The following is a 9,926-nucleotide window of genomic DNA, read 5'->3' as shown; positions in this document are numbered from 1 at the left end:
CCCTAATTCTACCATCCTTATATCCCAGTTCACTAACCAACTTCATAATGCTCTCCATTGTAAAACTCACAGCGTGTACCCCAATTACCTTTGTTTCAAACCCCCTCCGTATACGAGTTCATTTCATTTGTCCTTAACAAATTCACCCCCATGGTGACAGGTGAAGTTAAAATGTCCCGATCCCTGTTAAGAAAATAAATGGAATTTCAGATTTCCCAAAAACCATACCAGATGCCCTAATATTACCAACAAACGTGGAAGGAGGGTACGAAAAACTTACCTGAGACATTATCAACCGTATTTGCAGCCTTTACTTCGTCTTCTAGGGCTTCGATGCTCCTTTGCTCCGTCTTCGCAGCCTACCTCATTGTCTTCGCACTGCCCAGATGAAGTTTCTTTAAACACTCATGAACGCTAACAATTTCAAGGGGCTTTTTGAAAACTATATATCCAGTGGCCATTTAATTTAATCAAAATGTCATGTGTAAACATAAATTGCAATATGTGGCAAATATTTGAAAAAACCATAAAATCTTTCATGTCACTAGGCAATTGGGAGGTTAATTGATGAAATCTAAATAAGATCAGGGGGAATCAATAATTTTTTTTACAGGGGCTAAAACTAAAACTCGCTAACATTACAGGGGGGTTTGAATAATTAACTTTTTTTTTGTATTTTTGAAAATACATTTTACAAAATTGTTTTCTAAAATATTACAAATTTTTTTATATTTATTTTTTCTAAAATGAAACATTATTTTTGACATCTTATAACATAAACAAACATTATTGAAGACCAAAACATTATCAAAATCACAATTTTTTCAAAAAGTGGTATTTCAAAAATGATTTTTACGAAAATCTATTTGAAACAACTTCAAAATGAAGTGATTTTTTAAAATTTTGATATCCAAAAAAAAATTTCAATAAAAAGATGAAATATCTAAAATAACATTTTAAGAATAACTATTCAAACCAAATTTTCATTTGAAGCTTTTATGAAAAATTTCTTTGTAAATTTTTTTTACACAAAATTATGTAACACTATAAAAATCATTTTAAAAACAAAACCAAAACAAACGGGCCCTATATTATGCACGATCTTGTCAAATTTCATCTTCGTATGCTTCTTAATATTCTTTATATACAAATGTGAGTTGAAAGTCTCTATTATTTAAAAATATGGAGGTTAAACACTTTATAAGTGATATAATTCATATACTAATTGTCTTAAGGTTTTTGGTGAATTTGTGGTGTCTCTCACTTGTGTAGTTGTTCTTGATCCAATATTGATGTTCTTCAAGTGATCCATGGTTTGAATTTTTTGTCTAAAAAATGTAGTTGGGATTGTGTGCAATTTTTCTGTATAAAAATTGTAGTTTAGAGGATTTGAATTGTAATTTGAAGGGTTTGTATTTTTTTTTTTTAAATTGCAATTATATAAGAATGTTTATAATTTTGTCATTGAAAAAATTACAAGTTGAATGATAAATTTATGAATTTTATTTTTGAATGTTTTTTGCTTGTTTATCAACAAAACCAGAGGAAGATCTGGTCGACTTTCTTAAGGTCTTCAATCCTCTTAGCAGCTTTCTCATAAACCACGTTACAATTTGGGCACAACATAGTCCTTGAATTACTCAGCTTGTAACGGTTGAGAAAGTTGACCAGATCTTTCTCCAGTTTTGAAAAAACTATCTCCATTAATTCTGCCACCTTTCCCTCAAAAAGTCGACCAGATCTTCCCCCGGTTGAGAAGAAGACTTGTAATTGACAAACTTTTATACAAGCATTTAGAACAACAGATACTATCACTCATCACTCAGATGCATGGATATCGCTCTGTCATTAGCTAAAAGGCTAAAACATCAAACAGAACAGCAATATACAACCATGTCTAGATGTCATTTGTAATGTAAGGAATGAAATATTTATGATAGCAATGTAATCAAGAAAGGAAAGATTATTTCTTTCCACACACATTGTAATAAGTAATAACATGTGTTTGTTGCACAAACTTGTCTATATTTAATATTTATAATAATAATAATAATAATATATAACTTATAAGATTAGGTTTTAAAAAAAATGTGAAAAAGATTATCTTATATGTAAATGAATGTTAAGAAATAAAATTTTATCATTATTGTTTTAAAACATGATATTATATAAAGTATTACTAGGACTTTACATTCAAAATCACAAAGACAGTCTTATTTTTCTGTTTATTAGCATCTTTCCCGGGATCGGCATTCAGTAACAAATTTATGGTTTCTAATGCACTGAGTAGATTGATTGTCTACTGGCAAGGTGTTTAAACAAGAGTCAGCTATAAAGATTAACTAACAGCATAAAGAATCCAACCTTTTGTTGAGTAAAAGAGTAAGAACTTCCCCTGAGCTTGAAAATCAATATCAGTGGATCAAGTCCTATAGTCTCTCTGAGTAGTACCTGAACCATGCATAGTTGTAATCAGTATCAATCAGGTATAAATAAACTTAATAAACACGACAGAGTCAACAAACCTAAGAAAAAAGTGAAGAGAGGGACAACATTTCTGTTACGAGTCAGGTGAGTAAGAAGCAATAATGCCTCATTCCTTATCAACTATTTGAAGATGTCAACCAATTCAAGAAGCTAAAAATAAATGAAGACAAGTTTGGCATGTTCATATTCTAATCCTTCTTAGCCAAAGCTACTAATCTACATTATCTCAACAGAAACAGATTTTTATCTGCCAAAATCTCAATACTGACATATTTGATGGGCTCTTCACAGATATTTGGGATAAAGTTGATGAACTTCCTAGAAGCATTTCTCGAAACCAGTTTACATGCAGTTATACAAATAAGAATCTCAAGCGGATAAGAGACGAAGAGATTGCAGCAGCTAATTACAAAAGGATTAGATAAATTTCTAACTCAAGAAAAATATTAGAGTTTTTTACATTGTATATTGTCCTGTAAAGTTGCTTTAGAAACCATAGATTTTGAAGAACCTCATAGGATGTACAATCCATCCATTGTTATATTTACAATGAACACTAATCAATTTTCTGGGTTATTTAAATAGTAACATGTATGGTACATGAGAAATTAAGTTAAAAGTTTACAAATTCTATTTCTGTTAATAATATAAATGCAATCATGTGTGGTCAATTAAAAAACAGAAGCGAATGCGAACACATTGGCCAGTGGAAGCAAAGCTATATTGTTGTACAAAAATAGTACTCATTGAATATAATACAACTAACACTACTAAGTTGGATGGTATCATTTCAAGTAAAATTGGCATACAACAGCAAATCCTGCAACCAATATTATCTTAATAATCAATTTAGGAGTAATGAAAGATGATGATGGTTGTTTTGGTTGAGTGGATTCTGCTGATCCTCCCCGAAACCTTGAAGACAATATATTTAGTACTTGACGAAGGAACGGAGCTTTGTTTGCTACAAGCATAAAAATACCAGATATTAGAAACTGAGCAAGAAATAAAAATATGTCAGAAACAAAATATACTTCTTTTGTAACTCTAGGTATAGATTTGTCATACTTTCAATATGCTTCAAGCAGAAAACAGAACTCACGACATGTCTACCAAACGCTATCATAGGGTTACTCATTGTTGTTCATGATAGAATTACTTGTGTCCCAAGATACAGAGACTTCAAGAGTCGAGTGTTACCTTTCAAAAGTCTTTCCTCCTCTGCTACTCGTCTTCGGAGTACATTTAGCAAGGATCCAAAATATAATGCAAAAACTGTGCAAGTAATTGTAATGACGTTGTAAGGCATACTGAAATCAGGAGTTGTCAAGGGTACAAGTAAAACTTCTGTGTATGAGAGAACATGGCTTTTTTCCTACATTAAAGATTCAGACTGTTAGGTATTATGGTAATCTTACATTTACTGCAGTGATGAGCAAAAGAAGAATGGAGAATCGAACCTGTAATTTAGACATCAATGGCGACTTGCTTATAGAGTCATCAGAAAATTGCAAACTGGCATGGAAGTCCGGAAAGCTTATTATTGCTGATGGAATATCAAATCCCTGATTGGCATCAGGAGGGTATTCATCAATATGCAAGAAGCCCTATTTGCAGACCAAAAAAGACATGTCAGAACAACAATCGCGATGTATACCACTATATGGGGTCAGCTACATAGATCAAACCTCATAATATTCTATCATAAATCACTTTTTTGTCCATCCGTCATAAAATGGTCCATAGTTAGCATATCACATACATAGTTATGAATAGCTTCTAATGTCATATTGATAGAAAAGCAAACCAGTATCACATTCAGGCTGTGATGACATATACCTACATTCATGTCTAGTTTGGGCAAGTAAACAAGTAGCCAGCTCAATAAAATTCAGTTCCTATAACCCGTAGATAAACAGCAAGATAAAAAAGGCAAAATCAGCAATTAGTTTACCAGCTCCGATGCAGCTGTGTCAGAACACTGCCCTTTAAGGTCTCTAAACCAAGTCGGCCTCACTCAAACTCATACTCAAAAGAGTGACCGGAGTAAGTAACAAGGCAAGAAGCACTTGATGGATAAAAACCCTTACTAATCCTAACTCATCAACATAAAGTAACACCTAAGCGGATTTCATGAGTTCTCTTACATTCTATAAGAACATTTGTAGTCTAATTTATTTAGTTCATAATGATTATCTTACAAAGATTTATAAGGTTGTTTAATAATAGTCAATAGAGTCTGTCAATAAAAAAGTGAGGTGAATATCCAAAAGAAAAAGAAAAAGAAATATATAAATGAAAATAAGAATTTGAGCACACCTTATCAAACTCTATATTTAATATAGCAGATTTAACCTCACAAGGAAATCTGAGGACCAACTCCATCACCCCTGTTGATACTTTGTCTTCAGAAGGTGAAACACTCATTCTCTCAACAAAATCTGTAACTGCTTGAGGCTTTCCATCTACTAATAATTGTAAGGTGTGATAAAATACCTTAATATACCAAGGCACAATTTGGAGAACATTAACTTGTAACTTACACTTGTCTTCAACATTATCGGCTACAATGAAACCCTTAGTCAGTTCTGTAGACTTCAAGGATATTGCAATCGAGCCCCTTTCATTTCCATTTCCAATTAAAAATCTACTGGCATATAAAGGTGCAAGAGGGCAGGACCAAACAACTGGATATTTCCATGTTAGGCCCAAATCAAATTGTTCGGTGTCGTTGTACTCTTTGATTGAATATTCATACAGAATTGAGGAGCTCTTTTCCAGTTCTCTATGAACCCTATCAGGTGTAATAGATATTTCAAAGCCAAGATTCTCTTCCAAAACATCTATACCTGTGTCATTATCAGCATACGCAGTAGTATTCTTCTGGAGCTTCTCAAGTTGAGCGACTAGATCTCTCTCGACTTGAAGGAAGACATTACTCGACTTAGCAAGAACACACCTTCCATTCACTTTTCGTCCAAATATTGAGCTCAGAGACCAGCTTGGTTGAATCTTAAATTCGTCGGAAAAGCTCATACCATTTTTCTGACTATTAGGCTGTAGTACAACGGTAAGTGTTTGTTCTAGAACAATTCCCGAGTCTAACCCATCAGCCGGAGCCGGGGATGGTGTCAAGTGCAACCGCTGTGAATGATAAAAACTCGTGTAAATAGATGATCTATCCATTAAAGCTGAAAGTCCAGCTTTATCTCGACAAGGAAGGAGTTACAACCAGGGAGTAAGATTCTCTGTGCAGACAGCTTCACGCGGCAGTGTGCCATATCTTAAACTACCTAAGGCTGACTGAGATGCCCATTTGGGAGCAGAATAAAAGGTAGAAGACTCTAGGAAGTTTATCGAAGCACAAAAGAGACCTGACAGAGAATGCGTAAAATTTTTCCAAGAAGCATCAACCTGATGGTGAGGGACATTAAAGACTGCCCACAATTCAACTCCAGGAGGCTTTGCATTTTGGCTAGATATGGGATCAAGTCCACCCCATCTTTCAGAGTTCCATCGACCTTGTGTGAAAGATAACTCCATTGCTTTAATGTGAAATTTCTTAACCTGTCTATCCAACACTAATCCATATGTTAATTATACAGTATATTCAAGTTATCAAACACTAATCCATATGTTAATTATACAGTATATTCAAGTTATCATAAACACTAATCCATATCTTAATTAGTATATTCAAGTTATGAAAACTCAAAATTTCAGAACCCTAAAATAAACAAAATGGAATAGAAAAGAGGAAAGAGTACCAGGTGAGAAATGGATTTGGGGAAGAGGTGATGGTGAGGAGCGAAGGAACCTTCCGCTTGGGTTTGGAAGTGAAAATGCGCTAGCACTTTGCGATCGGGTAAGGGTTTAAGTAGCAACTCCTCGTGAAATTCTTGTTCAAGTGTTGCTGAAGGTAGAATCGGAAGCAAGAGAAGAAGAGAGAGAGCAAGGGTGGTCATCATTGCTTGCTAAGTTTGGAAGTTGCTGTTTGACTCTACAACAGAGGTTCTGAGTTGCTCTGCGAGCTTCAATTTTTATGAAGATCTCTGATGGTTAGATCAGTTAAATATACTTGAATAAGCGATTGAAAGCAACCGTCTCCGGCGAGATGTGATTGAATAAGCGATTAAAACAACCGTCAGTTAAGAGAGAAGCCGCCGGTAGCAAAGCTATAGCATGTCCGAGAGCACCGAGTAGGGAACCAAGTTGTTATTAAAGTGACAAAAAGGAAAAAATATTGACGGTGTTATCATGTTATCAATGTTGTGAGAAAACAAAAAAATATTCAAGACGCAGCACCTCTTGATCTATTTAGTATTGTTTGGAATCACGCTGCTCAGTGAATTTGGGCTAAATTGCTTTTCTAAGGGCCAACTCAAACCAGTACTCTTAGATCTTAGAGTGTGTTTGGATGAAGCATTTTAATGAGGGAAAGTAATGTTTTGAGGGAATTTAAAATGATTTGACCAAAATTCATTGTTTGGATACAAAAATGAAGAATTGTTAAAATGATGGAAATTTATGGAGTATTTCATCCTAAGTTAAATTTAATCATTTTGAAATGACACCAAAAACTAAAGAATTTGAAATTCCTCTCATGTTCCATAGAATGTATTTGCTATTATTATTTCTTCAAAATTTACAAATTGGTCCTCATATTTTTCAAAATTATAAAATTGACCCCAAAATTTTTTTAAAAATTGCAAATTAGTCCTTAATAATTTTTAAATTTTACTATTTGGTCCTTCAAATTTTTAAAAATTACAAATTAGTCCCTACTTTTTCATTTTTTAATTTGGTCCAAAAAATTTAAATTTTATACAAAATAACACCAAAAATCTAACAATGAATTATCTTAATACTCCATCCAAACAAAACAATTTAAAAATGAATGGATTTGAATTGAATCATTTGAATTGCTTTGATTTTTAAATTACTTTAAAATTTCTAATTACCTCATCCAAACACACTCTTAGATTATCAACAATGGTTTATAAAAAAAATATTTATTTTAGAAAAAGTAAATGTTGATTTGAATTTAACAAGATGAAAAATGAGTGTTGTGATAAGGGAATAAAAATGATTTAAAAGGTGTTTTGAATTTTTATTTATTTTACATAATTCATATCTTTTAATTTAATACATATATTTTTTAAAAACAAGTATTTGACCGCTATTTTAAATAAATATTCTCAAACTCTATTTATTTGTGGAAGTCATTAAAAATGAATTGCATCCTATTTAACTTGGAAATTTCTTAACCCACCTCCTAATCTTCTTGGTCACTTCTGGCGAATTTACAAAAATACCCCTTGTTTCGGAAGTTCATTTCCGAAAACGTACTTTTATTGGAAAAAAAACTGTTTTCGGAAATGCATCTCCGAAAAGGTGAATATTTTAATGAAAAATATTGGTTTCGGAGATGCTTCTCCGAAATAAAGTTGTTTTTCAGAAAATTGGTGTATTCGGAAGTGCATCTCCGAATTCACCCCCTTGGAGGAATTCGGAAATGCACTTCCGAAATAAGGTCTGAACAGAAGAAAAATAACAAACAAGAACGATTCGCTGAACCAAACCCAACCCTTGTTCACCTACCTTCTCCTTTTCATATTCCCGGTAATTACACTTTCTTTACTTTTACTGTTTTTTTGTTCTTACATTCCACTCACATTACTCTCATGATCATGAAACCCTCACATTACTCTCATGATCATGAAACCCTAATGGGAAAATACACCTAATTTAGGATTTGTTTTGATTATTCATCCAATGTTTTTACCAAGAGGTGTAGAAATTGTTGCCCTTTTGTTAACACGGCTGTTATCATTTAAACATGTTGTAAAATATCTTGTGAGCAACAAAAACTATACATAGTTTAAATATCTTGTAAAATACCTCTAGAAATCCATACCACATTGTAACTTACCAACATAATAAACAACAACAAAAACTATACACTTAAAGTTCAAAAAAATTATGAGCAAACTATACTTACATCATAGTGGTGTAGATCCTTATCAGCCACTCGCAACTGAAAATGATTAGCACGAACTTGAATTTTCCTTCCGTATTGATCGTAACCAGGTCGGTTAGGGAACCTAACCGCCTTCTGAGACGACGGAGCCGACTCTAGAGTAGCCTTCTATTTAACTTCGGCAGTCAGGCTCTCGATGGAAATCAGAGCCAAACTCAAGGAAGCAACCGACGCAGCAACAAACGGAGTAACAACCGGCGCTGCAACAGATGGAACAAACGGCGCTGCAACAGGTGGACGAACAACCGGAGCTGCAACATATGTAGGAGTAGGAGTAGGGGTGACCGATGGCGAAGCATATGACGGAGGAGGTGGATATCCGGAGGAGGTGGATGTCCGGAGGAGGAAGAACCGGCGATACGTCCACCGCGAGAGCCACGGCCACCACAACCACGGCCTGATCCTGCAACATTGACAGATGATTGTTGAGAATGTGCAGGAGATGGTTGACTCCGGCAATTTTCGGGATGGTTTTCTCGACCGCGGCGAGACATTGTGATGAAAGCGGTTACAAGAGAGAGAAAATGTGTGAGTATAGGAAAAGAGTAAAGATCGAAAATGATTTTGGATGTGATTGGAAGAAAAATGGGTGAGAGAGCAGGCTTTTAAGTAGGAAAGTGTTACCACATTTCTTAGAAGGTGTTGTCTGAGAGTGGTGGGGGAGAAAGAAAAGGAACTTCGAAATTTCAAATCTGGTTGATTACAACTCGTTCTACATTTACTATCATTTAAGAGACTTCCCAATTTACTATCAATGCGATTACAATTTTGTCTTGTAATGGTTTTCTTACCTGATTGTAAAAAATAACTGAATTTGATGCATTTCGGAAATGCATCTCCGAAAACACCAATTTTTTGGTGTTTTCGGATATGCATTTCCGAAGTCTAAAAAAATCTTTTAAAAAAATTACTTCGGAGATGAATCTCCGAAGCAGGGGTAAGTTGGGGATTTCGCTGGGGGTGACCCCCATAGGGAGGTGGGTAAAGAAAAAATCTTTAACTTTTGGACTTATTTACGTTTAAAATTAAATTACATCAATCGAAATTGACAAAATAGACGATTATTAGATATGCAAATAGCACTGCTGGTGATCTAAAATCTCTTTAAAAAAAAAGCTACCTAACATAAATAAAAGTGGTTGGTTATTAGAGAACTCATGCAAGGTTAATAAACAAATTTTAGAACAAAGAAGGTTAGCAATTAAGTTAACTGAAGAACCTCAACCCAAATACTAAAAGTTGAAATTCCTTTATATATGAGTAATCAGTCATTTTGTTTATTAAATATGTGATGCAGTATCACTAAAATCCCTGAATGTATTGAAATTACAAAAGTATATCTAAGTGTATCTTCTGTTAGTAATTTCATGGATCAAACTAACTAACCGACGGTATATTC

At 33.9% G+C, this 9,926-nt stretch overlaps 1 pseudogene; it reads right to left on the bottom strand.

Annotated features, from left to right (window-relative positions):
* Positions 1-2,187: 2,187 nt before the first annotated feature.
* On the bottom strand, positions 2,188-6,826 carry LOC131595459 (uncharacterized; annotated as a pseudogene).
* Between the last annotated feature and the right edge of the window lie 3,100 nt (positions 6,827-9,926).

The sequence above is a fragment of the Vicia villosa genome, linkage group LG4 (genome assembly GCF_029867415.1).
Source record: "Vicia villosa cultivar HV-30 ecotype Madison, WI linkage group LG4, Vvil1.0, whole genome shotgun sequence".
Classification (NCBI taxonomy): domain Eukaryota; kingdom Viridiplantae; phylum Streptophyta; class Magnoliopsida; order Fabales; family Fabaceae; genus Vicia; species Vicia villosa.
Note: the sequence above shows the minus strand (reverse complement) of the source record. Positions and strands in the feature narration are given on the sequence as shown.